Source organism: Mustelus asterias, unplaced genomic scaffold, assembly GCF_964213995.1.
Source record: "Mustelus asterias unplaced genomic scaffold, sMusAst1.hap1.1 HAP1_SCAFFOLD_1442, whole genome shotgun sequence".
NCBI lineage: Eukaryota > Metazoa > Chordata > Chondrichthyes > Carcharhiniformes > Triakidae > Mustelus > Mustelus asterias.
In genome coordinates, this window is record NW_027591387.1 from 16,724 (window position 1) to 40,376 (window position 23,653).

Consider the following 23,653-nt stretch of genomic DNA (forward strand, 5'->3'; position numbering starts at 1 on the left):
TGAGCAGGTTGGGTGGATTTGGCCATGCTGGATTGCCCCTTGGTCACCAAGGTGTTTGTATCGGTAGATTAGCGGGGTGGATGCGTGGTTCTGCGGGAATAGGTCCTGTGTGCGATTCTCTGTCGGAGAGTCGGGATAGACTCGATGGGCAGAATGGTCTCCTTCACCACTGTCGGGATGGTGTGATTCTAAGGCGATTTGACTCTGTTCGAAATTCCCTGAGAAAACAATGGAACGCTATGTTTGTAGAACTTGGAGAATTGGATTTACTGCAAATTAAATGTTTTTTTACTGCAAGATGATGAAAGTACCTGGATCACGTCAATAAATAGTCAAGATATTCGAGGAGACTCTCGAACTATGTTTTTTTTTCGTTGTAGATTATCCACTGTGAAGGGAAAGACAAAATTGACAAGCAAGAAATGGATATTGCGACTTACGTAGTTGCAAAGTTCACTGGAAAGGAATCAGAGGATCTGAATCCAGAATCTTCTGATTTACTAAATCGGTGCTTTAACCAACTAAGCCACAGAGCCTGATACCGCTCTTCGAGGGTACATCAGAATGCTGGAAATACTTTCCAGATCTGGTGGTATTAGTGAAAAAAGAGATATTACCAGATCTGTAACGTACCTCTGAAAATAGAGATAGTTCACATTTCAGATGCAGACCTTTCACGGGAATGACCGGTTCTCTCTCCAAAGATGCTATGGGATCTCGGATAGATTCATGAAAGAAAAATAACTGAATCCGACAGTGGCCCATCGAGACTGCACCGATTTCCCTGTAAACCTTTCAAATCCGCCTTTCCCCGACACCCGCCCACCAGGGTCTCAGGGGAGGTGCTCCTTAGGAATTCACAAAAGAAAGCACATCAGAGGGAATCACACAAATCACTCAGTGAAACACTTCCACTAAACATTGAGAGTTTTATCGTGAGCTTGGTTCCACTTACTGTTTTCAGACACACATCTGGTATAAAAGTAGCCGTGTTCAGGATGTGATTCACACACAGTTTTCTGCTCTGAAGGCAGTTGTGCTCCTTCTGTGGCACGAGGTGATTTTTTAAAAAGTACTTTATTCATACGGGATATGTGTGCCGCTGGCGCGAGAAACATTTATTGTCCAAATTAATAATCTTTGAGTAATTGGCGATGAATTCATTCTGGTGCCGCTGCAGTCCATGTGGTATATGTACACAGACACTCCTGTTCGGGAGGGAGTTGCAAGATTGTGAGTCAGCCAGGGGAACGGTGATACATTTCCAAGTCAGGATGAAGTGTGTCTCGGAGTGGAACTCACAGGTGGTCGTTGTTTCTCAGCATCAGCTGCCCTTGTGCTGCCAGGTGAGAAATTTCTTGGGTTTGGATGCTGCTTCGCGAACGAAAAATCACTGTCAGGAGTGAGATTTGAACCCACGTCCTTCCAGAAGAGACTGCGACCTGAACGCAGCGCCTTAGACAGCTCGGCCATCCTGACTACATTAGCCAAGTGTAAAATTTCTGCACAAGTCGATCTGAATTCCACCTTTATTGTCATTACATTTATAACTCGATGTATTTTTCCATTTTTGAACCCTAACCAGAGTCCTGTATCTGAGTCCCATCCTTTCCCAAGCCGCCGGGGGCTGAGGAGCTTCTCATTGCTGGATTGCGCTGTTTGCTCAAATCAACAAAGACCCAATTCCCGCCCTACCTGTTCCTTACACGAAGGTGTTGAGAGTGTCAGATCTGAGCAACGTGAAGTATCCAATCGGAGAGTTATATCCTGGCGACAGGAATATCTCTCCACAGCTGCTTTCGGAGCTGCTGAATATTTCCAGCATTTCCTCTTTCTGATTTTGTCCCTTCATTACAGGAGTTCATTTACTGACAACCCAAAACTTGTCTCGAGGGCGCAGGTCCAGACATACCTTTTCTGTGATCTTCACACAGACAAGTTCACTCTTCACTTTCCAACTCACAAGCTTTAAAATCGGCTGCTTCCACACTCAGCACCCTGCGGCATTGCCTTCAACCCTCACCCCACCCTCCACCCGACCACCAGGGTCTCAGTAGTACAAATGCTTCTTGGGAATTCACAAAAGCAAGGGGATCACAGTGTTTGTGAGGGAATATTAAAGGTTAATCCACACTCACAAACGGACTGATTATGTGAGAATCTCTCTCTCTCACGTACACACACACAGACCACCACCACCACCAAGGCAAATGGTGAAATTTCATCAATTAAGAACATCTGGGATTAAAAGTCTGACGACCATGGATCGATTGTCAAAAGGAAGACAACTGCTTCACTAATGTCCTTTAAGGAATGAATATTTTAACTGGTTTGGACCTAAATGGGGCCCCCGACACACAGCAACTTTGGTGACTCTAAGCTGCCCTCTGAGGTGACCTATCAAGCCGCTCAGTTCAAGGGAAATTTAGGATGGGCAATAATGCGGGCCCAGCCAGCGACACCCACATCCCAGAAATGAATAAACAACATCAATCGGTGAGTCAAAATGAGGGGATACAGAAACTCAGTTGCAGTACCAAAAGTTGAAAGAGACAGAATTCATTGAGAAACCATGTTTCAGTTCCGGAAGCTGACAGTCAGAACAAGTCACTTCTCCACGCACAGTTTAACTGATCGAATCAGAAAGATCCCAATCTTCATTGAGCAGCAGATAATGCAAAACACAGTCTGAATACAGACAGATGCACCAGAAAAAGCATTCCTTCTGGTTGCATCACAGCTTGGTGCGGCTCCTGCTCTGTCCAGGACCGCAAAAAATCTACAAAGTGTCGTAAACAAAGCCAGTTCATCACGCAAACCAGTCTGCCATCCATTGACACGCCGCATTGCCTTGGAAAAGCAGCCAGTTGAAGCAGCCACGCACCGTGGACAGATTATCTTCCCCCGGCTTCTGTCGAGAACTGGATACAAAAATCTGACGGCAGGCACGAACCAAGTAAAGAACAGCGTCTTCCTTGTTATCATCAGAATTTTGATTGGACCTATCTCGTATTAATTTGATCTTTCTCTACATGTTGCTGTGACTGTAACTCTACATTGTGCGCTCTCTTCTTTCCTTCGCTATGTATGGTATGCTTTGTCTGCGTAGCATGTAAGAAACAATACTTCTCACTGTGTACTAATGCATGTGACAAGAATAAATCAAATGAAATAAAATCAAAGAATATGACACAGATATAAAGATAAAGTCACCGTAGTTGCAAATGACCAGAGGCTGCTTTCCCCCTCAAAAGGGAGAGCTTACTTGTGGCGATTTAACCCAAGGGTTACCATACCTCAGGCGACAGGCAATGCTTGGAATATCTAATGTGCGATCGAATAGTACATCTGGATTTTCTTTGCAGAAAATTTGTATCAAAATCCTGATGTTGTTTTTAAATCCGGGGATAATATACGGCTGTTACAAACTGCCCTGCCACCTTCAATGATTTGTACACAGGTCCATATATTTCCCGCTGTTCCTGTTTCCCCTTTTGGAATTATATCATTTATTTTGTATTGTCTCTTTGCGTTCTTCCCACCAAAATGAATCACTTAATCCGCCACATGTCCTCCCATTCCACTAAGCTGTCTGTGTCCTTTCAGAGTTCGACTGGAATTTCTGTAGCTCTTTTCAGAACCAAAGGGCGTCCCAAATCATTTCACTGATAATAAAGGATTTTTGAAATATAGTCATTGTCCAATTGCTGAACTTTTGAACTGTCTGTTCGATACGTCAGAAATTCCCATATGGGGATGGGGAATAAGTGCACCAGGTGTGGCTCTGTGACGCAACGGATAGTGTGTTAGATTCCTCGTCATTGTCTGGCGAGACAATCAAAGGTAAACTTTGAAGAAATCAGCTGTTCATAAACTGGTTTGTTAGATGTTGGTTATAGTTGCGATGACCGAGTTGTTCAGGCGTTTGATTTAAAATCTAACGTGGTTCACCGCGCATGTTCAAGCCCCCAGGGTTTCGAGAGTGGATGAAACTGTTCATTTTCTTTTATCACCTCCAGAGGGCTGATCACTGACTGGAAAACTGATCGCCATTCCTTTTGGATTTTGTGAAGATATCGACGAAATATTGAGTGAGCAGATGGAAAAGAAGACGATAACAATGTCTGTTTGACTTCTGTATTTTGGGAGCCGATCGTGGCTCTGCGAGGAGAAAGGGGTGAGGTCAGAGGTGCGGGAGATGAATAGGGCACGGTTGAGCGCCCAACCAAACACCGAGGGTCGGGGTGGAGGCACCTTGGTTTCAGGAAGTTGGAGTCCATGTCAGGAGCGCCGATTTGGAAAGAATCTTAGAATCATAGAAACCCTACAGTGCAGAAGGAGGCCATTCGGCCCATCGAGTCTGCACCGACCACAATCCCACCCAGGCCCTAACCCCACATATTTTACCCGCTAATCCCTCTAACCTACGCATCTCAGGACTTTAAGGGACAATTTTTAACCCGGCCAATCAACCTAACCCGCACATCTTTGGACTGTGGGAGGAAACCGGAGCACCCGGAGGAAACCCACGCAGATACGAAGAGAATGTGCAAACTCCACACAGACAGTGACCCGAGCCGGGAATCGAACCCAGGACCCTGGAGCTGTGAAGCAGCAGTGCTAACCACTGTGCTACCGTGCATCAGGGTAACAGCTCCGACTGAGGTGAACAAACTAGGAGAATGGGGATGGCGTCCTTACAGGGAGCGGGGTATGAGGATCTGTACTCGGCGTGTGAGTCGGTGGGGCTTTAGTTACTGGTGGTCAGTCTATCTAGAATTGGAGGCAGACAGGTCAAGGAAGGGAAGGGAAGTGTCGGATTTGGACCATGCGAAAATACGAGGGTAGAAAATGGAAGCAAAATCGCTATTTTTTCCAGGCGCAGATGAGAGCAGGAAGCAGCACCGATACAGTCATCGACGTAACGGAAAAAGAGTTGGGGGGTGGGAAGAGGGGGTGGCGGGGTGGGGGGGGGGGGGGGCGGTGGCGGTGGCTGAACAGGATTGGAACCAGAAATATTCCACATACTCCACAAAAATCACTCACTTTCAGGCGCGTAACCGGAGCCGAACGGTGCCTTTTGTGATGCTATCTGAAGATTACAGTTTCCAACCCAGTCACTTTGTACAGAAATCTGGTGGAACCTCCTCAAAACTGAGCCTGTTGACTGAAATCCACTATTTCTTTCAGAAATTGCAGGGAGCTTTCTCAGAATTACTTCCCTTGTAACTTTGTCCGTTTAATTCTCATTATCTTAGAAGTTTTGATCCGAACAATTCCACAATATCTGTTTGATCTGGATAAATTATTGATGTTCCCAACTCGAACAAAATGATTTGTTATCAATCGGCCAATGGGAATTCTGTGGATGGAATTCTAATGTCCTCAGGAAGAGGTTTAATAATGAGCTGAATGAACTGTTTTTGTTCACAGGGATGAAAGGTTATGTCACTGGGCTGGCAATCCAGAGGTCCGGACTAATATTTGGGGACACGGAGTAAATCCCACCACGGCAGCTTGCAAAATTCAAATTCACGGATTTAATACATAGAAACATGGATAGAAAACAGAAACAGGAGTTGGCCATTCGGCCCAAATAAAGCGGGAATTGAATGCAAGCTTCAGAAATGGCGGCCTTGAAATTTCCGTCGATTGTTTTCCAGAGACAACATCACAGAACAACAGAGAACATGTCACACAACAGGACACGCCTTTACAGAACCGAGAAAACTTCTGCTCAAGATGGATCAGATTTACACAACAGGGAACACATTTACACAACAGGGAACACATTTACACAACAGGGAAGAATTTGACACAACCACAGTGAAGATCTGTCAACGACAGAGTCACCGTTCCACAACGGAGAGAACAGTTACACAGCACAGAACACAGTTAAACAGCAGGAAATAGATTTCAAAACAGGGCCTGGCTTTGTGTAACAGAAAACAGCTTTTCAGAAATAATCATGTTTTCCATCTCAGTATCTTGCTGGTTTGCTCGGCACCTTTTCTGTCTGTCATTGTGTGTGTATCCTGATAGTCTCTACTGCTTTTCTGTGTGTCTTTCTCTATCTGTTACACTCGAGGTGATGTCATGTGTTATTGTCCAGCCAGGGTGTGCTTCCCACCACGGAGGTTGTTGTTTTAAATCAATAGATGTCCAAAGATGTGCGGGTTCGGTTGATTGGACAGGTTAAAAATTGCCCCTTAGAATTCTGAGATGCGGAGGTTAGAGGGATTAGCGGGTAAATATGTGGGGGTAGGGGCTGGGTGGGATTGTGGTCGGTGCAGACTCGATGGGCCGAATGGCCTGCTTCTGCACTGTAGGGTTTCTATGTTTCTATGTTTCTAATAGTTGTCGGACTGCCGCGCAACAATCATAGGCAGGAAGCGATTATGTTTTGGAGCAGAGTGTCGCAGCGGAAGCGGCCCGTAACCAAGAGGTAGATGGATCGAAACCACCCTTTGCTATCGTGTTTTCACTCGCATCAAAAAGGCATATTCGGCTGCTGTCCAATAGAAAATCTGGATTTTCTCGGCAGCAAATTTGCTTCGTCATGTTGATTTGTGTTACCGTGAGTGGCACAGCGCATTTGTCCCAGGTTTAGTTCAGTTGGCTGTGCAGCAGATTCAGCCAACAGCTCCCGATCATTTCCCGTATCGGTTGAGATTATTGATACAGGCCCCGCCTTCTCAGCCTTGCTCCCCGCCTGAGATGTGAATCCTCCGGTCAAATCACCAGAAGTCAGCTCTCCCCGAGATGTCCGCTGAATCATCTCGGACCGTGGACGTTGCTTTAAATTTACAAACAGCAAAAATATGACCTGCTCGTGGAAACCGGAGGTATCCCTAAAATATCATTTCATCATAATTTTGAAATGTATCATTTCGCGAACATTTGCAAACAATCAACTTTCCCCGGATGCAGAGTGCAAAGACCAACTGCAGAAATCCTCCAGGAGCCTGACGTGAATTAAACACGCAACCTTCTGACCTGGAGGGACCTGATAAATTAACTGTCTCCCTCTTTACTTTCTATGGATTTACATCGAATGGAAGAGTTACAACGAACCGAGATTAACGAGAGAGCAGGAACACAACATTGTCCTGCGGGAGAAATGTCCTCTTGTTGCGGGTGTTAAGAGCACAAGAGCTGGTTTGGGGGAGTGGAGACGCATGCCGAGGTGGCCGAGTGGTTAAGGCGATGGACTGCTAATCCATTGTGCTCTGCATGCGTGGGTTCGAATCCCATCTTCGTCGTAGGTGCATTTTCTCCGTCTTCGTATTGACCCACTGATGACTTATTTTGAGGTTTCCGAACAAACGTGAAGTTTCGACCGAGTTCTGCAGGTATTTGGGGTGAATAATCCAGCACCATTCCATATTCCTCATCCAAATGAGAAACTCAATTCAAATCAGGACACCAGCTTTGGGCAGGCGTTTGCCACCAGGAGAACATGTGGTTTCAGAAGCTCCAAAACAGGCTCCAGCTTCATTTGAGGCACCAGTTGCGGATTTTGTCTTTCCAGAATCGGACGTTCCGCCATGAAAATTAGTGCCGGGTTAGGTGGAATGGTCATGTTCAATTGCCCCTTACTGTCACGAGCATGAGCATGTTAAATATGTGGGGTTACGGGCCTGCATGGGATTGCTGATGGCGCCGGCTCGATCAGCCGAATGAGCCGAATGGCCTCTTTCTGTACTGTAGGGATTCTATGAATTTCAGGGCGACAGTTTCACGTCTTTGAGAATTTCTCCAACTGTTCTCGGATAAGATTAAAACTTCTAACCAGTCAATGCCTGTTTGAGGACTGGCAAGGAATAGGGCTGACATTGAATAGGTTCATATTGAATTAGTTACAGCAAATTGATTCTTTAAGAGGTGTTGGTGCAATGCTTTCACAGAGACTGTCATAGTGCCTTTTTTTGTTCAGTAATTTTGTTAATCTACTTGGAGCGGGTGCAGTTTGTCAACATCTGTGCCTCTTGCTTGGCCACCTCTGTGGGCAGCAGCAGCTCCAAGAGTCAAGTGGGCGAGGGTGGTGACTGTGTGAGCATTCGATCAAGGTTCCTGGCCATCACATTGGTGACTTATTTAATTAGCTATCGCAGGTCAGAACAGTACAGAACAGGACATCTGAAATGAAATTCATTCAAGATTCTCATTATTCATGAGTTATTAATGGAAATATTTATTCGATTTGCTTCCTGTGTAAACTTTGTTGCAATGAAAGAATAGGCCTCAAAGCTATTCAATGAATTCTCAGTCAGAAACAACAGTTAAAAGGGGTGTTAAACTGTGCAGAAAAACGCGACAGCCAAGATCAGTTTACAAATTGTGTTATGGACACACCTTCGTGAGCAACGAAAGTAATTCCGTAATTATAACTAATGAAAATAACAACCTATTTAACAGAGTAAGCGATGGTGGTGTAGTGGTGCGCATGGTTGCTTTCCAAGCAGTTAGCCTGGATTCGGTTCCCGCCCTGAGCACTGGTCATTTATTTCGGTCCTTATCTACGGCCTCTTGCGTTTCAAATCATGTGGTCAAAAACAGTTCAAACGCAGCATTTGCCGGAAATGAAACAAAAAAGGACGTCCCGTTTAAATATTATTTATTCGGACGGAAAATTCCGCTTCAAATTCTCTCTGCAGAAAAAAATATTGAGGAGGAAGAAGTCTCTCTGCTAATGAATGAGTTCTCAGTCAGAGACAAAGATATAAAGTAACGGGAACCGAACACAGTTGACCTCCCTGACTGTGATCTCAATAATCCTGATGAAGTCAATATGAACGTTACTGAGGTCGTTGCATCGACTGGCCAATAAACAGCTCCGATGGCAGGGTGGTTCAGGCGTTCGACTTGGAATCTAAATTTGCTTTGATTGGAGACTTTTTTAACCGAAAGAACAGGCCTCAAAACTATTCAATGAGTTCCCAGGCAGGTACAATATTAAAAAGTAGGCTTAAACTGTCCAAAAAACAAGGGTGAACAATTTCAGTTTACAAAATGTGCGTCAGGACCACCTGGTGTCTGAGGAAATCGGCAACTAAGGCACTTCCGTAATTATAACAAATGTAAATAACCATCGTTTAAACATAGCGAGTGGTGGTATAGTGGTGAGCATAGCTGCCTTCCAAGCAGTTGACCCGGGTTCGATTCCCGGCCATCGCATTGGTAATGTAGGGGTTATGACTTTATTTTGTGGACAAAATAAAATTCGAACGCGGCAATTGCCGATAAATACGCTTCCCCTTCTAATTTTATTTATTTCGGACCGAGAATTCGGTTTCAATTTCTTTATCCTGAAAACAATGGTGAAATAGAAGAATAATTGAACAAATGAATTCTCAGTCAAACATAAGGACACCAAATAAAAATAGAGGAACACATGTCAGCTCACACACTGCTCACTGCACAATCCTGGTGCTTGATGAAGTTAACATGAACATCGCTGAGGTGATTACATCATTTTGAGAGATAAGCAGCTGCGTTGGCCGAGTGTTTAAGGCGTTGGACTCAAAACCATCGATTCCTCGCGAAGGTTCAAACTCTGTGCGCAATGAGCGAGATTGGAAATGTTTAATTGCCTTCTCCAGGGCAGCCCCTGATATTGAATTCTAATTTACTGTGGGCTCTTTCTATAAAGACCGGGAACTGTGCTGGCATCGACAATATAGGCCGAATGGCTTCTGTGCTATAACTTCCATGAGAAAAATCATGACTTGAGAAGAAAGAAAAAGAGCAGCACAAGGACAAAACAAGGTCTTATTTCAGAGAATGATTCTTGTGTCATGACACACAAGACATAAGTAATACACTTCATCAGAATACATTGAATGAATGAGAATTTCAAAATGCTGCTTAGATGATGAAATATCATGTTCATTCAAAACATGCTACAAGCTGGACATTACTGGGCGTTCGGTATTCCTGCTTAAAACAGTTTGGAAATGGAACGAACATGTGGAACATAAGGAAGAATAATCATATTGGAACGTTAGTAAAAGAGGATTATAGACAATCATAAGACATCAGGAAATTTCACGTTAGAATTAATTTCAAAATGTCTATGGATTAAGTGGTCACTCAGCCCAGGACTCCAAACACAAGCGAAAAAGTGATGGAATATATTCAGATATTAGAGAATTCTGCAACCAAATCGATGTTGCTTTAAAATCTCCCAATAATTTCTGACAGATCCAACCGAGCTGGGCCGCTCATTGAGAAAGCAGCTGTTGCCATGTTTACGCATCAGATGTATTTCTGGCAGAAAATGATATCCGAGAGTGTGTGGAAAATGTGTGTGAGAGTCAGAACTGGGTCCGAAATGAAACCAGTGGTGTCGGCACAGAGCAACTGAAAGGAAGAGAGCGGATGGTGCAGAGACAAGCTGTTGTCAGCTCCCGGATCCTCCAGCTGTGTTTCTCTCTCCTAACAAACTCTCCCACTGCAATTAAAATTAGACTATCTAGATTCTCAGACTGACTTATTTCTGTTACTGAAATCCGAACGTTTCCTGTCGTGAAAATTCCATCTGAATTCAAGGCAGCAATTCCCACTTCAACCCGTTTCTTTGCTGCATTGATCGCGCTTTTGTCGACTGAAACCTTAAAATCGACCCAAACTTTCCCTTAAATTCTCTCTTCAGGTCTGAGCAGCGCGATCCAATGACAGGAGAATCTTGTGATTTGACACAAGACGGACTGGGAAATCAGCCGCTGAGAGCGGACACACAAACACAGTAACATTAGTCTAACCCAGCCGCCCCTTTAGCACACTCTCGCTGACACAGTGTTCACCTCTGCACATTGACAGGTCAAACTGTGTCTCAGATTGACAGCTCCGAGGACAGGCTTTCCTCTCCTCTCGCTCTGTGCTGTGGATTCGGGGAGAATAATTGGAGTTTCCCAGCTCAGTAACTATTAAAGCCTCTGAGGCTGGCGATGCTCACAGTGTCTGTTCCCCAGATTCGGGGGGCTGCAGCCAATCAGAGTTGTGCCTGGTTTAACCCAGAACTGTTTGAAATTATGATCTTGTTCACAAGCTGAATTCTATTTTTTCAGATGAAGATACAGATGGTTTGCACTCAGTCATTAACCAACAAGATCCCCCCTTCATATACAGTTAACGAGTGGGGGTGGAAGGATAGACATGGACAGAGTGAGTTAGGGCGATGATACACAGACGGCCAGACAATGCCTCAGTGGCTGAAATCCTTGTAAATTCCGGCTTTATCCAGAAAGATTCTCTTGGAGATTCTCACTGATATTGTAACAGAGACACATTATTAATCCCACACTCAGGGACAGTGCTGCATTTTGACAGAAGGGATGGGGAGAGGCAATATAAACTGAATGGCCCAGTTCTGAGCAGTGTGCAGGCTCAGAGTGACCAGAGGTTCAGAGAGATCTTGAAGGAGAGAGGCGAGTTTGAGAGAGTTGTCAGGAAGGCGGATTGGATGCTTGGCTTCGGAAATGGAAGCCATGATGTGGAAATGCCGTCTTTGGACTGGGGTAAACACAGTAAGAAGTAAGCCACCAAATAAATCTGTTGGACTTGAGCCTGGTGTTGTGAGACTTCTTACTTCATAAATGGAGGCATTGAGTATAAAAAATGGGAAGTTATGCTCAATCTTTATAAAGCTCTGCTTAACTACAGCTGTTTTAGGTTTGCACCCAGACCCGGTAACCACACTTTAGAAAGTGTGTGAGGGTCCTTCGGAGATTTACTGCTTTGGATCCAGCGATGATGGATTTTAGCGAAAAGGTTTGGCTGGATAATTCGGATTTTCTCTCTTTGCAGCTGACGGGATTGAGTGGTGATGTAAGAGACGTGTAAAAGAGCATAACACATTGAACACAGGCCAATTTGCTGGATTAGCTGCGAGCAGAAGGATTCAGGGACAGGCAGTGAAGATTTAAGACAGGATGTATAGGAGGCATCGGATCCCAACAGCGCGGAAGGAGGCCACTCGGCCCAGACATTCTGCGCCGACTCACCGACGGAGAATCCCTCCCTGCAACCACAAGTAATTACCCTACTAATCCCCCCGACAAGAAGGGTCAATTCAGCCTGCCCAATCCACCTAATCTGCACATCGTTGGGGATGGGAGTAAACCGGAACACCCGAAGGAAACCCACGCACACGGGGAGAACGTGCAAACTCCACACAGACAGGCATCCAAGAATGTTAGTAATGAAATTCAGTTTTCTGCCAGTTACAAACGCTGGGGATTCCCCTTCAACTTGTGGCATCTGGGAATCAGCGAAGCATCCAAAAATAGGACTGACAATAAATATAAACACGGTAGGTATTCACATGGTACTGACATTCTGTGCACCATTGCATCTGTTGACCGCATGGCCTAATGGATAAGGCGTCTGACTTCGGCAATCGTAGTGATGATGCTATCAGAAAATTGCAGGTTCGTGTCCTGTCGCGGTCGTTTTATGCAGAAATCTGGTCGAAGTTCCGGAAAAAAACGAAATGTCCTTCTATCGCTGAAAGCTCTGCATTTTCTTGCAAACGTTGCCGGGCGTTATCTGAGAATGCACTTCCTTGTTGTTTTCTTAACTCAATTTTCTAATCTCATTATTTTATTCTCCTCCCAAGAAATCAATCTTATCTTTGAGATCTTAATAAATCATTGATGCTCCCGAATGGAGCAACAGGCTTTGCAGCAAATGGTTTAATCAAATTCTGTGGAGGGAATTCTCACATCCTCAGGAAGAGATTTAATAATGAGCTGAATGAACTGTTTCTGTTTACAGGGATGAAAGGTTATGTCACTGGGCTGGTAATCCAGAGGCGTGCACTAATCATTGGGAAGACGGAGTAAATCCCACCATTGGTGAAATTTAATTCATTGATTAAATCAATCTGGAATTGAAAGCTAGTATCAGTGATAGCGGCCTTGAAACTGTCGCCGATTGTTGTAAAACCTCATCTGGTTCACCAGTGCACTTTAGATAAAGAAGTCTGCCCTCCATGTGACTGCAGACCCAGAGCAATGAGGGTGACTCTTACCTGCCCTCTGAAATGGCCGAACAAGCCACTCTCAGTTGATGGACAATTAGGGAAAGGCAACAAATGCTGGTCCAGCAGGCGACACCAACAGCCCATAAAAAGTAGAATAGTTATGTAGAAAGAGAATGGCCTGGTAACGGATTGAGAAACTGGATGCTTCTTCTCCTGCAATAACAAGGCTGAGGGTGGTCTGATGCTGGGCTGTAAATTAGTGAAAGATTTTGAAAAATTTCATTTCGATACAATAGGCCAGAGAAGGGCAGATAAAAATGTATCTCACTCTCATTGATGGTTGGTGGTTTTAGCACAATGATGTACATGCGACCAGCGTATCAGCGAATCCTAAGAGTGTGAGAGAAATTCCATCAGTAATGCTTCCCCGCCATCCTCCAGATTGAAGCGAGGCAGCATTCATGCTGGTGACTGGGAGGAGTTTGTTACTCATCGTTGAAAATAGCCAAAACATATCCCTCAATCTACAGCACGCTTTTATGAGGCAGAATGGCGGGAGAGAATAAAGCAACAGAGAAGAAAGCTCTGTGGCCCGAGAATGGGCCTGTTCACTCAGTTGAAGACCCATGGCAGTAATTCACGGCCCTGACTGGGTGTCATCCTCAAATCAAGAGACAGACAACGATAACAACTGCTTGTTACAAAATAACTAACATAAAAAAGCCACGTCCAACATTAATATTGTTAAAACTTCCCGATAGTCTGAACAATTCTTGTTTATTTATACCTCTCTGGTCTGTGAGCTTCGCTCTTCCTGGGTGTGCTGACATCTACTGGCCGCAACCCAGAACTTCAACAAAGGGAAGACGTTCACGTCAAGTGAGGGTGTTCCAGGAATAGGTCAATATGAAGAATTAATAAAGGGGTGTGATTGGATAAACCTCGTAATTTAATCATTAAATCCACTTTAGAAATCAATATTAAATTATCATTGAGTCGGCAGCATTTGCAATTTGCTATCGTCCAGAGCATTGGCAGTTGGCTCGTTGGTCGAGGGGTATGATTCTCGGTTAGGGTAATATTAGTATGCCAGTGCTTCCGGGTTTAAAACCCGGACAAGCCCAGCGATCGTTTATTAAATCGGGAGCAGGTTTGAGGTCATGAGAAATCATTGCAGTGAATATGTCACTGCAGAACACGAGAAGAAACGATCACCAGATTTAAATTTCGTTTGACCATCCAAAGGTACTGGAGGATATGACACGGGAAATTTGCGAAGAGACTGGAAATAATTTTGGGTGGCACAGTGGTTAGCACTCCTGCCTCACAGCGCCAGGGTCCTACGTTCAATTGCGGCCTCGGTTCACTGTTTGTGTGCAGTTTGCACGCTCTCCCCATGTCTGTGTGGCTTTCCTCCCACAGTCCAAAGATGTGCGGGCTAGGTTGATCGGCCATACTAAATGGACCCGATTGTCAGCGGGATCAGCAGGGTAAATGAGCGTTACTGAACTAGGACCTGGGTGGGATTGTAGTCGGTACACACTCGATGCACCAAATGTCCTCCCTTCTGTACTTTCGGCATTCTACGATTGGAGACGATTAGCACAGCTGCATTTAATGGAAAGCTGGATAAGTGTTGGAAGGAGAATGGATTTCAGATACAAACAGATAATGTTACATGAAATAGTTGGGTGGAGGATCGGGACGAGCAGTTTAAGAATTCGAAAAAATGGTCCCAATTTCACTTAGGTATCTTATTTATTGAATCACTCCAGATCTACAAAGTGTCTGAGAGACTGGGAGACATTTAGTAATTCCCCAATCACAGGATGAACAAAACACAGGGTGATACAGAATGAATCATTCACTCATATACATCCACTGAGATTGCCAGATAGACAATGACTTCCACACTCAAATCCTGCACCACACACTAAGTGCGACAGAATGGTTATCACACCCATACACACAGAATAGTTACAGCACAGGAAAAGATCATCCGGCCCTTTGTGTCAGGGAGTTGGCTTTTATATAGAAGCTCAGTTATCCCAGCCCACATCATGAAAGCATGGCAGCAAAACTTGAAGAAGACACAATATATGTCGTTAAGTAATTTGTGGAGAGTGCGTAAGGAGCTTGCAGATAGCTGCAGACAGGTTTTGTACATGGGCAGAAACCTGGCAACTGGAATATAATGTGCAGGTACTCACTTTGGCAGGAAGATAACAAAATCAGATTATTACTCAAATATAGAACGGCTGCAGATTTCCAAGGTGCAGAGGGATCTCGGTGCTCGAGGGCACGAGTCACAAATAATTAGTATGCATGTTCAGCAAGGAATAAAAAAGGTTAATGGAATATTTGATTTGTTACAAGCATTTCAGCGTGTGAGAAAAGAATGTCATGCTTCAGTTGTACAGGTCATTAGTGAAGTATCTCGAATATTGTCTGAAGTTTTGGTGTCCATATTTAATGAAGGGTGGGAATGTGTTGGAAACGGTCCAGAAGAGAATTACCAGTCTGATATCATGAATAGTTCGACAGTGCAGAGACGATTTACTAGGTTGATCAGAGGAAAGGTTACGCAGACTGGCTGGGCGTCTTTGTCCCAGAGATACTCCGAGTGGGAGGTACCTTGTTCAAAGCACCTCAGATCTTGAATGGTCTTCACAAGTTGCACGTGGAAGTGATGTCTCTATTTGTGTGTGAATCCAGAACAACAGGCACTTAAAGAAAACTGAGCTTCTTCTTTTCGGATGGCAAATTCTGTTCTCTCGGAGCATTGAGCGACTTTGCAACTCTGCCTCAGAAGGCGGTGGAAGCGGGGATATTGAATATTTTTAAGCCGGAGGTACATAGATTCTTGTTTGGCAACAGAACCAAAGGTTATCGGGGATAGATAGAAATGTGGAAATCGAAACACAAACATATCAGCCATGATCTGAGTGAACGGTGGGGTAGGCTTGTGGGGCCGAATGGTCTACTTTTGCTCCTATTTCCTCTGTTGATGTGTATGTCGCCTGGTTGTAAATTGCCCTTGAACAGGATTGCTGAAATGCACCAATACTCACGGTTCACTCGGAGCACCGGAATGAAAGTAAATTATGGAAAAATTAATATCAGACCGTGGGATTCCCAGTTCTGTCAGACTGTATGGTTGCCTCCGGACTTTTGCAGAGATATTTTCTCTGCAATGAGTTCTCGGGAGCTCAGCACTGCTTCGGCTTTCGCTCATTGTCGCCCTCTTCATTGCAAGGAATTATCTTCTAAAAAAAAGCCTGCCTGGGCTCGTCCGGGATTTGAACCCGGGACCTCTCGCATTTTAATGCTACGCCCAAAGCAAGAATCACACCCCGAGACCAACGAGCCACCCGTTGGAGCTCAACGCAATGAAAACAACTTTTCAATGTATCCCAAAGTTTATCAACCATCTTTTCACAACGCAATTGTTTATCAACCACTTTTTCACAATGCAGCAGAGGTGTCAATGAACAATGTTCTATTTCACTGCCTGTTCTCGTGAAGATCAGAAGGAGTTATATCAATTTTCACTACTCGCCAAGTCAGCCGATGGTTGTGACTCGCCAGTCCCGTGTGTAATGTCATTCTGCCAGTCAGTTGGCATTTTAGGAGAAATTCGAAGTCATCCTGACTTCATCAGTGGCCTCATGGTTAAGGTGTGAGTGATGTGAATCATGATGTGATTGAATGAGCCTCTGTTTCAGTCTTTCCGCGGTGAGTTTTCATGCTGAGGAGAAACATGTGGGACATGGCCTGGGAATGTTTCACACCGCTCCATTCCTAACATTCCCTGACCTGATGGGATAGAAATTTCCTGTGTTTGCAGCAGCTACATTTGAAACAGGTCCCATCTGGCTGGACATCCAGGAGCGATTGTGGGGGGAACCTTCCTCCCCAATTCTTCATGGATAGAAAATCAAATGGAAGGAGACGGTTTACAAGTTTCTGAGAAGTTGACGAAATGGTCGAGTGGTTTTGGCGATGGTCTGTTTATCGATTGTATTCTTCACGGGTGGGTGCAAAACCCACTCTCATCATGAATCGATGGAACGTTTCATGCATTGCTTCTCTGTATTTGAACACACTTAGCTGTGTTCTTCCACACTTTCTCTGAACTGATATGATGGGAATCAATGTCGCTGAGAGAAACTACAATTCCGACATTGAACATTTGGTTGAATACTCAGGGTTTAAGACAGAGAGGATCATGTTTCCCTTTAAATCTGCTGTGTTTTCTTCATTTTCTATTCCTCGATCATGGTCTGCAAAGACAGCTAGTCTGCTTTGAGCGGAACATATATTGATTGGCTCAGCTCCTTGCATGTCACCGACTCGTTGGTCCAGTGGTATGATTCTCGCTTTGGGGGATTCATAGAAGACAGGAGCAGGAGGAGGCCATTTGGTCCTTCAAGCCTACTCCACCATTCATTACGATCATGGCTGATTGTCCAACTCAATAGCCTAATCCTGCTTTTTACCCGTACCCTTTGATCCCTTTTGCCTCAAGTGCTATATCTCGCCGCCTCTTGAATACATTCAATGTTTTTGCATCAACTACTAGCTGTGGAAATGAATTCCACAGGCTCACCACTCTTTGGGTGTAGAAATGTCTCCTCACCTCCGTCCTATACAGTCTACCCTGAATCTTCAGTCTGTGACCCCTGGTTCTGGATTCCCCCAGCATCGGGAACATCCTCCATGCATCTGCCCTGTCCAGTCCTGTTAGAATTTTACGTCTCTGTGAGAATCCCCTTATTCGTCTGAGCTCCAGCGAAAATAATCCTAATCTAGTCAATCTCTCCAACCTGCTATCCTCGGAATCATCGTGGGAAACGTTCGCTGCACTCCCTCGAGAACAAGAACATCCTTCCTCAGAAATGGAGACCAAAACTGCACATAATACTCAAGGTGTGGCCTCACCAAGGCCCTGTATAATTGCAGCAACACATCCTTGCTCCTGTATTCGAAACGTCTCGCAATGAAGACTAACATACCGTTTGCCTTCTTTACCGCCTGCTGCACCTGCATGCTTACCTTCAGTGATTGGTGCACAAGGACACCCACCTCCCGCTGCATAACCCCCGCTCCGAATTTACAGCCATTCAGGTAGTAATCTGCCTTCTTGTTTTGCTTCCAAAGTGAATACCCTCACAGTTAATCAAATTATACTGCACCTGCCATTGATTAGCCCATTCACCCAACCTGTCCAGATCGCTCTGAAGGATCTCTGCATCCTCGTCACAATTCACCCTCCCACCCAAATTGTTATCATCTGCATACTTTGAGATGTTACATTTTGTTCCCTCATCCGAATCATTAAAATATATTGTGAAGAGCTGGAGTCCCAGCACCGATCCCTGTGGCACACCACTGGTTACTGCCTGCCAAGTTGAAAAGGACCCATTAATTCCTACTCTTTGTTTCCTCTCTGCCAACCAACTTTCTATCTATCTCAATACACTTCCCCCAATTCCATTGCTTTAACATTGCACGATAATCTCTTGTGCGGGACCTTGTCAAACGCTTTCTGATAGTCCAAATATACCAGATCAACTGGTATCCCTTTGTCAGGTCCACCGGTTATATCTTCAAATAATTCCAGCAGATTTGTGAAGCATGATTTCCCCTTCTTAAATCCATGCTGTCTCTGTCTGATCCTGCCGCTGCTTTCTAAATGCTCTGCGATAAATCCTTGATAATGGATTCGAGAATTTTCCCCCCTATTGATGTTGAGCTTACTGGCCTACAGTTCCCTGTTTTCTCCCTAGCTCCCTTTTCGAATATTGGAATGACATTCGCTACCCTCCAATCTGCAGGGACTGTTCAAAAGTCTATAGAATCCTGGAAGATGACAATGCATCCAGTATTTCTGGAGCCACTTCCTTCAGTACTCTGGGATGTTGATTATCAGGCCCTGGGGATTTATCCGCCTTTAGCCCCTTCAATTTTCCCAGTACCATTTCTCTACTGATATTAATCTCCCTCAGTTCTTCCCCCTCACTAAATCTTGTCAGTCGTAGGGAAATCATTGGAGAGGACCCTTCGAGACAGGATTTACTCCCACTTGGAAATAGGTGGACGGATTAGCCAGAACAACATGGGTTTGTGAAGGAGAGGTCTTCTGTCACTAACTTGATCGAGTTTTTCGAGGAAGTGATGAAGATGATTGATGAGGGTAGGGCAATGGATGTTGTCTACATGGACTTCAATAAGGCCTTTGACAATATTCCCCATGGCAGACTGTTGCAGAAGGTGATTGCGCTTGAGATCAGAGGTGAGCTGGCATGGTGGATACAGAACTGACTCGATCATTGAAGACAGAGTGTAGAAGTGGAAGGGTGCATTTCTGAATGGAGGGCTGTGACAAGTGGTATTCCTCAGGGATCAGTCCTGCGACCTTAGCTGTTTGTAATATATAGATAAATGATCTGGAGGAAAATGTAATTGATTAGTAAGTTTGCGGAAGACACTATGTTTGGTGGATTTGTGGATAGCAATGAAGACCATCGGAGGATACGGCAGGATATATATCGGTTGGAAACTTGGGCAGAGAAATGGCAGATGGAGTTTAATCCGGAGAAATGTGATGTACTGCATTTTGGAAGGTCCAATACAGATAGGAAATATACAGTAAATGGCAGAACCTTGAAGAATATTGATAGGCAGAGGGATATGGGTGTACAGGTACTGCAAGTGGCAACGCAAATGGAGAAGTTAGTCAAGAAGGCATACGGCATGCTTGTCTTCATTGGCCGGGGCATTGAGTTTAAAAATTGGCAAGTCATGTTGCAGCTTTATAGAGAGATTGGAGAGATTGACTGGATTATAGAAACTTAGTTAGGCCGCACTTGGAATATAGTGTTCAATTCTGGTCGCCATACTACCAGACGGATGTGGAGGCTTTGGAGAGGGTACAGAAATGATTTACCAGGATGTTGTCTGGTATGGAGGGCATTCGCTATGAGGAGAAGTCGGGGAAACTTGGTTTTCTCACTGAAACGAAGGAGGTTGAGGGGCGACCTGATTGAAGTCTACAAGATTTTGAGTGGCATGGACAGAGTGGATAGTGAGAATCTTTTTCCCCAGGGTGGAAGAGTCAATTACCAGGGGGCACAGGTTTAAGGTGCGTGGGCAAGATTTAAAGGGGCAAAATTTTAAGGTGCGTGGGCAAGTTTAAAGGCGCAATACGAGGCAAGATTTCTACACAGAGGTTGGTGGGTCCCTGGAACTCACTGCCGGGGGAGGTAGTGGAAGCAGGGACAATAATGATTTTTAAGCAACGTCTTGACAAATACGTGAATAGGAGGGGAAAAGAGGCATACGTCCCCAGAAGGGTAGGGGTTTTAGGTCAGTCGGACAGCATGGTCGGTGCAGACTTGGAGGGCCGAATGGCCTGTTCCTGTGCTGTAATTTTCTTTGTTCTTTGTTCATTCACGAATATTCCAGGCATTTAATTTATAACCTCTTTTGCGAAGACAGAACCAAAGTATGTATTCAGTTGCTCGGCCATTTCTTTGTCTCCTATTATACATTCCCCCGCTTCTGCCTGGAGGGGACCTCCATTCACCAACCTCGTTCTCTTCACGTATCCATAAAAACTCTTAGTGTCATCCTTTATGTTCCTTGCAATCTTACTTTCGTACAGTATTTTGCCCTTCTTAATCAATCCCTTGGTTATTCTTTGGTGAAGTCTAAATTGCTCCCAATCCTCAGATCTACTATTTCCCTTGGTCAACCTGTATGCTTCTTCCTCAGATCGGATATTCTCTCTAATTTCCTTTGTAAGTCATGGATTGGACCTCTTCGCCATTTTGCTTTTGTGCCAGACCCGAATAAACAGTTGCTGCAGTTCCCCCATGCATTCCTTGAATGTTTGCCTTTGCCTATCCACCGTCATCCCTTTCAGAACTCTCCCCAATCGAACAAGGCTAACTCACGGCTCACATCCTCATAGTTTCCTTCATTAAGATTCAACACCACAATCTCCGAATCAACTACTCCACTTTCCATCTTGCTAAAAAAAATCATTTTATCGTTGCTTATCCGCAAAGGTTCTCATACAGCTAGATTTGCAATTATTCCCTTCTCAATATACAGTACCCAGTCGAAGATGGCCTGCTCTCTGGTCGGTTCTCAACATATTGTTCAAGAAAACCATCCTGTATACACTCCAGGAATTCCTCCTCGCTGGCATTGTGGTTAATTTGATTTGTCCAATCTTTGTGCAGATTAAAATCACCCATTATCACCGATATTCCCTTTTCACATGCATCTCTAATTTCGTGTTTAATGCCAATCCCAACATCACCACTGCAGTTTGGGGGTCTATATAAGACACCCACTCAGGTTTTTTTGTCACTTGCTATTTCTCATGTCTACCCATACAGGCTCCACATTGTCAGAGCTAATATCCTTTTTCACTGTTGCGTTTATTTCTTCTTTAACCAGCAGTGCCACTCCACCACTCTTCCCTTATGACTATCCTTCCTAAATATTGAATACCCTGGGACATTCAATTCCCACCCTTGGTCACCCTGCAGCTGCACAGTGGCAGAGTGGTTAGCACTGTTGCCTCACGGTGCCAGGGAACAGAGCTTGATTTCTGGCTTGGGTCACTGTCTGTGTGGAGTTTGCACGTTCTTCCCATGTCTGCATGGATTTCTTCCAGGTGCTCCGGTTTCCTCCCACAGTCTGAAAGATGTGCTGGTAAGGTGCATTGACCCGAAAAGGCGCTGGAGTCTGGCGACGAGAGAAATTTCACAGTAACTAGTAAAACTCACCTGATGAAGGGAAAGTGCTCCGAAATCTTGTGGCTTGTGCTACCAAATAAACCTGTTGGACTTTAACCTGGTGTTGTGAGTTTTCTTACCAGACCGAAGTTTAGACGTAAGAGAGGGACACAACAAACAAAAATTGTTCACATTGTATTGAACTGGGACAGAGGAATTTCGAAATGCTAAATGTGTTGGCCATACCAATTCGAAATCTACCAGTACGCTGCTTTCTTCTGTATTCATCATTTATATACCGATAAAGCAACAAGGCTATGTTTTTTAAGTGTAAGTATTAGTACCGGTATGTATTTTCTTTTGAACCAAGTGGCATTTTGAATCATTATTGTTTAGCATAATTAGAATTTCATTATGCAACAGTTTAATTATTAGTACAAACTTATTAAAGCATATATTACACAAAGTTTCACCTATTTCTGATTGGGGATGGTATACAGAGAGAAACTTGCTTTTCTTGATATATATTACTGAACTATATCTGGGTGTACAGGTTTCAATCTCAAAATTTGCCAGTGGTCCAAAACATGAAAATATTCTGACCCTTAGTGAGAAGGGTATTCATATTCTTCAAGAAGATACAGACAGGCTGGTGGAATGGGCAAACAAGTGACGGATGCAATTCAATTAATGTAAGGAAGTGTGAGGTGATGCATTTTGGTTCGAAGATCGAGGAGAGGTGATATAAAATAATTTGTATAACTTTAGCTTTCCTCATCCCAATTGCACATTTACCGCGCCAAGATGCCACAGTCTATTCACCCTTGTCAGAACCCATCGAATAAAGTCTACATTTCACCGTCTACTTGTGCAGTGATCATTAAACATTTAGCACTCCCACTTTCCTTTGTACCTTCGCTCTGCAACGACTCCCTGCTCCGTCTGACAACTCAGTCAAAGTCGCACCTTCACTTTGTGAACTGTCCATGGTCGTCTTATCCTGCCCAGTCCCCATTGTGTTTCATTCTGCCCAGTTATATTGCCCAGATTGCACGCTGTTCCAACTTTTTTATTTTCCATTAATAATAAATGAATAAATAGAACCATCCTTTGAATAAACACTGTCACCTTTCAATGCTTAGCGTGTGAGTTCATGAAGTGCTGTGTGTGATTCCCGCCTTTATGCTTCTGTTGAAATTTAGTCAAAGGAAAGTTATCCAAATATATCTTCAATTCTCCTTCTCATTCACAAAGAACTGAGCGGGTGATGGATACAGTTTCAATAGTCGCTCTAAAAAGATAGAGAATGGATTTACAAATTTAAAATCCAAGGGTGACATCAATGCCTGAAGCCGTTTTCAGGCTGTGACGTCGAGAATAACAATGTACATTATCAATTTTAATTGTTCAAACTCATATGCTGGAGCATCCATTGTGAATGAAAGGAAACTTTAAACTGTGCAGTTGTGCTGTGCTTCAGGAGCTTGTTTTACAGAAATCTCCATTAAACAAAAGTGTTGCCTCATCTGCTGAGCATTTCCAGCATCTTGTGTTTTTGTTTCAGATTTCCAGCTCCCAGCTTTGCGTTGTGTTCTGTGCAGGTGTTTTACTGCAATTGGGAACAGGTTTTGATCCGCCCTGTGACAGATGGAGTAGAATGCGTCTCCCGACTATGAAGCATGTGAGATTAGACGCCAAGCTGTACGGAGAATGAGGAAGAGAGAGAGAGGGAGGATCATTCCGTGATGGACAGATTTTCTGTGTAAAGGGCACAAAGGTGTGTATTTCCACAGCTGTTTTACCAGACATAAGATGTTCCAACATAACTTGCAAACAATGAAGTTCCTCTTTACTGTTCCCGACATTTTAACTACGAGGTTGTTGAACTTACCAATCGTTTCTACATTGTCAAGAATCC

The 23,653-nt window shown here is 44.2% G+C and overlaps 3 non-coding genes across 3 annotated transcripts; 2 read left to right on the forward strand and 1 right to left on the reverse strand.

Annotated features, from left to right (window-relative positions):
- Nucleotides 1-1,394: 1,394 nt before the first annotated feature.
- Nucleotides 1,395-1,479, reverse strand: trnal-cag (transfer RNA leucine (anticodon CAG)). Its single transcript has one exon. It is a non-coding gene; the product is annotated as a tRNA-Leu (tRNA).
- A 5,701-nt stretch (nucleotides 1,480-7,180) lies between these two features.
- Nucleotides 7,181-7,262, forward strand: trnas-gcu (transfer RNA serine (anticodon GCU)). The gene has a single exon. It is a non-coding gene; the product is annotated as a tRNA-Ser (tRNA).
- Nucleotides 7,263-9,104: 1,842 nt separating this feature from the next.
- trnag-ucc (transfer RNA glycine (anticodon UCC)) lies at nucleotides 9,105-9,177 on the forward strand. Its single transcript has one exon. It is a non-coding gene; the product is annotated as a tRNA-Gly (tRNA).
- Nucleotides 9,178-23,653: the final 14,476 nt, after the last annotated feature.